We start from the raw sequence: 9,150 nt of genomic DNA on the forward strand, positions 1-9,150 counted from the left end.
GCTTATAATTTTCCTTACATCTTCCTTAGTAACCATGATGTCCTGCATTTGCTTTATTTCCGTAGGCCTTCCTCCCATAAAATGCTCCTCCTTTGTAAACACTTTGCAAAAGTTGTCGTTCAAAATTTCAGCTATATCTCCAGCATCCTCATATACTTCTTCCCATTTTTACCTTTTCTATTGCCTCCTTTTATTTAGTTTTCCATTTATGAATTTGTAAAACATTTTGGGTCACTATCACAGTTTTCCACCACCCTCTGTTCATATTCCTTCTGTGCTGTTCTCCTTACTTCAACATATCTATTCCTTGCTGTTTTGTAAACTTCTCTTGATAATACATCACTGTTTTCTTAAGTTTCTTCCATGCCTTTTCTTTGTTCTTTTTGCTTCTTCACAATTTCTATTAAACCACTGTTTATTATTTAAAGTCCTCTTTCTGTGATATGGCACAAACTTTTCACAGCAGAGTTATACAAATCCATAAATTTATCGTATTTCAATTGCATATCCCTTTCCTGGTATACCACGGACCAGTCAATTTCATTAAAGAACTCCCTTATATGGTTATAATTTGCCCTAGTATAATTTAATTTTTCCTCCCTGTTTCCACAATCTTATCTGTGCTTAATTCCGTATCCAGCTCAAAGCTTAGGACATCATGATCGCTTTTCCCAAGGGACATTCATGTTCAATTTCCTCTTTTAGAGATGCCCTGGTAAATACCAAATCCAACCTTGCTGCAACATCTTGTCCCCTGCACCTTGTTGGTGATCTCACCCACTGTGTCATCAAGTTATTTGTTGCTACCTTTAACAATTCTTCTGCCCACTCACCACCGTTCACCACTTCGTAGTCTTCCCACACTATTTCTTTACAATTAAAGTCTCCAACTATCATCACTCTATCCTTTCTGATGAGTTCTTGCTTCATTCTGTCTAGAGTATTTCTCATCACCATTTGATACTGTTCATATTCCCAAGCACTGGTTCTGGGTGGTATGTATACTGTTATAATATTAATGTCCCTCTTGCCATCTGTTATAAGCATACTTATCACTTCCTCATTTCTCTTACTATAGTTCACCTCCTTCACTATCAGATCTTCCTTAGTAAGAACCATTATACCACCACCTCCTTTATTTTTCTATCATTTCTCCATACTTTGTAGTGTTTTACAACAAACCAGTCTAGCTTTATTTTGGGCCTTAGCTTTGTTTCCACTACACACATTATGTCCAGTTCATTGTTTCTTAGGTAATCCATACATTCTAGCCTCTTAGACAGAAATCCATCTATATTCATGTAAGTCACTTTTATTCCATTCCTAGTCTCTTTCTTCAATGTTTCTGTCATGTAACCTATTCCGTCTGTTTTATCCACCACTTCTTCAGCCTCCCATTTCTCATCCTCCAAAAACTTGGTCTTTTCCTCCTCTGTTCTTCGTCATTCCTCTCCTCACTTCAGTTACAAGCTCTTTCATTTTCATCCGTCATCCTGACATATTTCTTCTTATGTAAATTGTTTTGGTCTTCTCAGAGTCCTTAAGTTTCCAAGCCCTCCTCAGCAAGGCCTCAGCTGCCACCTGAGACTTTAATTTCAATTTCAATGGTCTATTTTTGTCTTCCTCAAAAGCTCCCAGTTTAACACTTTCTTCTACCTCAGCATATAGGTCCTCTTCCTCTTCTTAGATCTTATTCAGTAAAGACTTAATCCTGTCATTTTCCTTATCTCTCCTATCCTGCCAGTTCCTGTTTGTTTCCTCCTCAATCCTGTTATGATCACACATTTTTTTTTTTTCAGCAATATCTCTCACTACGTACTCATTTTCCTTTAATGCCTTTACCATTTCACTCTGTGTAATCACTTTATTTTCTTCTTCCTGCATTTCACTATCTCCTAAAGGACTTTTGTACTTCCTGGTGTTCTTGCTTCACTTCTTTCATATTGGCATCTGTTAGGTGTGTGTGTGTGTGTGTGTGTGTGTGTGTGTGTGTGTGTGTGTGTGTGTGTGTGTGTGTGTGTGTGTTTTTCACCTCCTCTTCCTGCTGGTCACCCAGCCACTCTTCCCATTACAGAGCGAGCTCAGAGCTCATAGACCGATCTTTAGACTGAGACCACAACACACTCCACACACCAGAACAATCCACAACCCTCAAGTTACATCCCTCCTATTTACTGCTAGGTGAACAGGGCTCACATTAAGAGGCTTACCCATTTGCCTCGCATGCCATTCTAACCCTGCTCTCATTGTGAGTCGAGTCTAACCACTACACTACTCTGTGTGTGTGTGTGTGTGTGTGTGTGTGTGTGTGTGTGTGTGTGTGTTTAAATTGTATTTACCTAATTGTAACATACGGGAAAAGAGCTATGCTCTGTCCCGTCTCCATATCTACTAATGTCCAGCTTTTTCTTAAAATCATGAATATTCCTTGCTTGACCACTTCCACGTCTAAACTATTCCATGCTTCCACCCTTCTATGAGGGAAGCTATATTTTTCACATCTCTCCTATAAGTGGCCATTTTAGTTTTTCCCATGCCCTCTCGACATTCTTTCATTCCACATACACAGATCTTCCCTATCCATTTTTCCATGCCAATCATCACTCTGTATATTGCTATCAGGTCTCCCCTTTCTCTTCTGTTTTCCAGGGTCGGAAGTTGCATTCTGTTCAGTCTGTCTTCATAAGTCAAATCTCTTAAGTCAGGCACCATTTTGTTGCAGCCCTCTGTACTTTCTCTAGTTTCCTTATGTGTTTCTTTAAGTTGAGCCCACTGTATTGTTGCATATTCAAGCCTTGGTCTTATCATTGCAGTAATTATTTTCTTCATCATTTCTTCATCTAAATATCTGACGCCACTCTTATGTTCCTAAATAAGTTCAATACTTCTCCAATTATTTTGTTTATATGTCTCTCTGGCGATAGGTCATTGGTAATTGTCACCCCAAGGTCTTTTCTTCATGACTGGTTTTATGTCTTCATTTCCTATCTTGTACATACTCCTGATTCTTCTTTCACTCTTGCCAAACTCTAATTTCTTGCATTTTGTCGTGTTGAACTCGATTTGCAATGTACAGCTCCATTTCCATATTCTGTCCAAGTCTTCCTGGAGTAGTTCGCAATCTTTGTCACATCTCACTTTTCTTAACAATTTTGCATCGTCTGCAAATAGGCTCACATAACTGGACACCCCATCCATCATGTCATTTATGTAGACCGCGAACATTACTGGTGCCAACACTGTGTGTGTGTGTGTATATGTGTATTTACCTAGTTGTAGTTTTACACCTCTTTATGCATGTAGCCTGCTCCATATCTACACTTATTCAATCTTTCCTTAAAACTGTGTACACTCGTTGCAGACACTACTTCTTCATTCATACTGTTCCACATCTCAACACATCTTTATGGGAAACTATACTTTTTAATATCTCTTAGACATCTTCCCTTCCCTCAGTTTCGTACTATGTGATCTTGTGCTTTGACTGGCAGATTCTTCTCTCAGGATCAGATACTCATTGTCCACTTGGTCCATTCCGTTGATCGATTTAAAAACTTGTATCAGATCCCCTCTCCCTTTTCTGTTCCAATGTTGGAAGATCCATAGCCTTTAGTCTCTCCTCGTATGTCATCCTTCAAGTTCTGTGAGGATTCTTGTAGCCATTTTTTGTAGTCTCCAGCTTCCTTATGTGTTTCTTTTTGTGAGGGGTCCCCACTACTCCTGCATATTCCAATCTGGGTCTTATTATAGTACTTATCAGTTTCTTCATCATTTCTTTGTCCATATAGTGAAATGCTATTCCCATATTCCTTAGCAAATTATATGTCTCTCTGAAAATTCAATCAATGTGGCTTGCCGGTTGATTATTTTCTTCCATCGTCAATCCCAAATCCTTTTCCTTTTTTACTTTCTCCAGTTCTGCTCCATCTCCCATCTTATAGATTCCCATGGGTCGTCTTTCACTCTTTCCCATTTCCATGACATGGCTTTTCTCCACATTGAATTCCATCTCCCACTTTTTACTCCATTCCCAGATCTTATTTAGGTCTTCTTGCAGTATTTCATAATCTTCTTTTTGCTTTATAACTCTGCACAGTTTCGCATCATCCGCAAACAGAGTTATGTAGCTGTTCACTCCTTCTGGCATGTCGTTTTTATAAATGAGAAAAGTAATGGTGCCAATACTGACACCTGTGGCACTCTGCTTTCTACTGCTGTGCACTTGGACTTTATAGATTTGACTACTGTCCTTATTTCTCTCCCCCTCAAATAATTTTCCATTCATCTCAATGTGCTTCCTTTTAAAACACCCTTCTCTTCTAATTTCCACAGCAACCTTGCATGTGGCACTTTATCAAATGCCTTTTTTAAATCCAAGTAAATACAATCAACTCATCCTCTCTTTGTATTTACCTAGTTGTAGTTTTACAGGGCCTGGGCTTTATGCTCGTGTGGCCCGTCTCCATATCTACACTTATCCAATCTTACTTTAAAAGTGTGCACACTCGTTGCAGACACTACTTCTTCATCTAAACTGTTCCACGTCTCAATACATCTCTGCGGAAACTATATTTTTAATATCTCTCAGACATCTTCCTTTTCTCAGCTTTTTACTATGCGATCTTGTGCTTCGGATGTCATATTCTTCTCTCAGGATCAGTTTCTCATTATCCACTTGGTCCATTCCGTTGATCAATTTATAAACTTGTATCAGGTCTCCTCTCTCCTTCTTTGTTCCAGGGTTGGTAGATCCATAGCCTTTAGTCTCTCCTCATATGTCATCCCTTCAAATTCTGGAACCATTCTTGTAGCTATTTTTGTAGCCTCTCCAATTTCCTTATGTGTTTCTTTTTATGAGGGGTCCACACTACTCCTGCATATTCCAATCTGGGTCTTATTATAGTACTTATCAATTTCTTCATCATTTCTTTGTCCATGTAGTGAAATGCTACTCCAATATTCCTTAGCAAATTATATGTTTCTCTAAAAATTCTATCAATATGGCTTACTGGTTGATTGTTTTCTTCCATCGTCACTCCTAAGTCCTTTTCCTTTTTACTTTCTCCAGTTCTACTCCATCTCCCATCTTATAGATTCCCACAGGTCGTCTTTCACTCTTTCCCATTTCCATGACATGGCTTTTGTTCACATTGAATTCCATTTCCACTTCTTACTCCATTCCCAGATCTTATTTAGGTCTTCTTGCAGTATTTCACAATCCTCCTTTTGCTTTATAACTCTGCACAGTTTCGTATCATCCATAAACAAATTTATGTAGCTGTTCACTCCTTCTGGCATGTCGTTAATATAAATGAGGAAAAGTATTGGTGCCAATACTGACCCTGTGGCACTCCGCTTTCTACTGCTCTCCACTTGGACTTCATATCTTTAACTACCGTCCTTATTTCTCTCCCCCTCAAATAATTTTCTATCCATCTCAATGTGCTTCCTTTTAAGCCACCCTTCTCCTCTAACTTCCACAGTAATCTTGCATGTGGCACTTTGTCAAACGCCTTTTTTAAATCCAAATAAATGCAGTCAACCCATCCCTCTCTCTCTTGTACTCTATCAACTATTCTAGAATAGAAACTCAATAAATTAGTTACACAAGACCGTCCTTTTCTAAAACCAAATTGGCTATTTGATATTAATTTGTTGTCTTCAAGGAACTCGATCCATTGTTTCTTTATTATTCTTTCACACATCTTGCATATTACACTAGTTAGTGATACCGGTCTGTAATTTAAAGGTTCTTCCTTCCTTCCGCTCTTATATATGGGAACCACCTCAGCTCTTTTCCATTCTACTGGTACTGTTCCATTTTCTATTGAGCATTTTATGATGTTGTATATAGGACTTGCTAGTTCTTCCCTACATTCTTTCAGTATTCTGCCTGAGACTTCATCCGGTCCCATTGCCTTCTCTTCATCCAGTTCCTTCATTAACTCTTTTATTTCAAGCTTGGTTACTTTAATCTCTTTCATATAGATTGTCTCTCTATTACCCTGTGGCCTCTCGAATTTGGATTCCTTAGTAAAGACCTCCTGGAATTTTTATTTAATAGTTCTGCCATACTTTTGGGTCTTCCACCATCCCGTTCTCTCCTTTTAACCTTTCTATTGTTTCCTTTTGCCTAATTTTTCCATTTATGAATCTATAGAACAATTTTGGTTGCTCCTTACATTTTTCGACAATGTCTTTTTCAAAGTTCTTTTCCTCTTCCTTCCTCACCTTAACATATTCATTTCTTGCTGCTTTGAAGTTTTCCTTATTTGCTGGATTCTATTTCTCCTCCACCTTTTCCATGCTCCATCTCTTTTCTCCTTTGCCTTGCACACCTTGCATTAAACCAATCTTTCTTTCCTTCTTCTTTAGGTCTATATTTTGGGACATATTCCCTGACTCCTGTTTTGTATATTTCCAAAAATAAGTTATATTTGTCTTGCATTGTCTCTGAGTTTTCCATCTCCTCCCAGTCTACGTTTTAAAATAGTTCTTGAGATTCTCAATATCAGCCTTTCTGTAATTTAATCGGTCTCCTTTGTATGAATCGTCTCTATCTTCCTTTCCTCTTCTATATCTATTTCTAATATTGCATGGTCACTCTTTCCCAATGGGCACTTATATCTTATATCATCATTCATTTGTATACCCCTTGTAAAAACTAGGTCCAATCTCGCCGGCTCGTCGTTTCCTCTGAATCTTGTGCATTCCTTTACTCTCTGGTCCATCATATTGTCTATCATTAGGTTCAAGAATCTTTCTCCCAGGCTTCTTCCCCCATACCACTTTCATAATTTTCCCAGTCCACTTCTTTACAGTTGAAATCTCCTACTAATATCACTTTTCTCCTTTCTTTAACGATTCTCATTAGACTCCTTATTGTGTCATCTATCATGTCTTTATATTCTTGATTGGTCCATGAATTTGTTTTGGTGGCACATATGTTACAATGATTGTTATCTCTTTTTATTAATATGCATCTTAATATACAATACTTCTGCTTTTCCTTCCCACATTCCATTTCATTTATCACTATCTCCTTCCTTAACATAATCATGACTCCTCCTCCTCCTTTACCCACTCTGTCTCTTCTCCATACATTATACCTATTATCCAAGTCTATTTTGATTGCCTTATTTAGTTTTGTTTCAGCCAGGCATACAATATCTGGATTTTCTTTCCTTATGTAATCTCTTAATTCTAATTTACTTGATAAAACCCGTCTATGTTCGTATACATCATTTTTAGTCTTTTGCCTTTATCATTTTTAGTTAAACTTGTTCCACTTTTTTCTCTTCCTTCTCGTTTATATACCATTTCCTTATCCTGTCTCCTAGAATTCTCCAAAAAAATGCCTTCTTCTCCTCTTCTGACCTTTCATTATTCTTTTCCCTTACTGCTGCTGCCAGTTCATTGTATCTCTTCCTTTCTTCCTCATTTCTATTTTTCTTTATATAGATATCCTTGCAGCCTTCTGTTTCTCTAAGTTTTGTTGTTCTATATAATATTTCTTCTGTTGCTGCTTGTGATTTTAGTAGTATTTTAATTGGTCTCGTTTTCCTTCTTGATATGGTCCCATTCTGTTTATTTCTTCTACTTCCTCTTCCAAGTTCTGCCTATCTTCGTCGTTTAGATTCTTCAGTAGGTCTTTGACTGATTTCATTTCTTCTTTTCTCTTTTGGTCTATATTTTATATTTTTTCTTTTATTCCAAATACGACTACACTCTTCTTTTTTCTGCAATTTCTCTAACTAAATTTTCTTTTGTCTTGAGGACTCCTATCATTTTGCTTGTCATATTTTCTTCTTTTTCTTTAAGTTGTTCTTGAATCACCTCCTGAAAATCAGCCTTATCTTTCTTATCTTGGACTCTCCATGCTTGTACTTCTTTTTTAATCACGTTCTGTACTCTTTCCTCTTCCTTGTTTACTAGATCTTTCAGCTTCTCTTTTTCTTTCTCGGCTTTACCGAGTCCTTCTTCCATCTGCTTTTTGTAGTTAGCTACTTCCTTTTTTAGTTCTTCGTTTTCCGCTCTTAGCCTAGCTTCATTTTCTTCCACTTTTTTTATCCTTTCTCTCAGTTTTATAAACTCTTTATCCTGTTCTTCATTCTCTTTCATTTCCATCTTCTCCTTTATCAGTTTATCTAGTTTATATTCAATATTTGACACTCTTTTTAGTAGTGAAGTAGTCGTTGTATCGAAACCTTCGAATACATGCTCACCCACATCAGCATAGTCATCATCAGCTTTCCTACCTTCTCCAATCTCACGTCTGCATTTTGATGGTATCTCTTTTTCGCTCATCATTCCTTAATAATTGATTACATGAAGAAAAATGAGTCCACACTACCTGCCCAGGCCACTGTAAAAACTGTACAACCGGTATGTAGTGAAGATCAGCTGCTTGTCGGAACGGCGCCAGTGCGTCCTTCCTCTACCGTATCTCGTGTGTGTGTGTTTCACTGTTTGATCTGCTGCTGTCTCTGATGAGACAGCCAGATGTTACCCTACGGAACGAGCTCAGAGCTCATTATTTCCGATCTTCGGATAGGCCTGAGACCAGGCACACACCACACACCGGGACAACAAGGTCACAACTCCTCGATTTACATCCCATACCTACTCACTGCTAGGTGAACAGGGGCTACACGTGAAAGGAGACACACCCAAATATCTCCACCCGGCCGGGGAATCGAACCCCGGTCCTCTGGCTTGTGAAGCCAGCGCTCAAACCACTGAGCTACCGGGCGTGTGTGTGTTTTCCTATTTGTATTTACCTATTTGTGTATTACAGGGCCCGAGCTAAGCTCTCTGTGTCCTGCCTCCTTGGCCACTCCTGTCATATCTCTCTTTCATCTGATTGACACACACTGCGTTAACGACATCACTGCTCAGTTTATTCCACTTATCAATACTACGATGTGGGAAACTGTACTTTCTCACGTCATTTAAACAGATGTCTTTTATTAGTTTTTTTCCATGTCGTCAGAGATGATTACTTGTGGTCACCTTTATCAACTCTCTGTCCAATATGTCAATCTTGTTCACCAATTTATACATAGTTATCATGTCTCCCCTTGTTCTTCTCTCTTCTAATGTGGTCAGCCCCAGTTCCCTCAGCCTCTCCTCATAGTCTAACTTCCTGAG

At 38.3% G+C, this 9,150-nt stretch overlaps 1 protein-coding gene across 7 annotated transcripts in view; it reads left to right on the forward strand.

Moving 5' to 3' along the window:
• The window catches only part of LOC123520691 (BET1-like protein), an 84,214-nt gene that overhangs the window by 24,586 nt on the left and 50,478 nt on the right, over window positions 1–9,150 (forward strand). The gene's annotated exons all lie outside the window — the stretch shown is intronic.

This window comes from Portunus trituberculatus, chromosome 47, assembly GCF_017591435.1.
Source record: "Portunus trituberculatus isolate SZX2019 chromosome 47, ASM1759143v1, whole genome shotgun sequence".
Taxonomy (NCBI): domain Eukaryota; kingdom Metazoa; phylum Arthropoda; class Malacostraca; order Decapoda; family Portunidae; genus Portunus; species Portunus trituberculatus.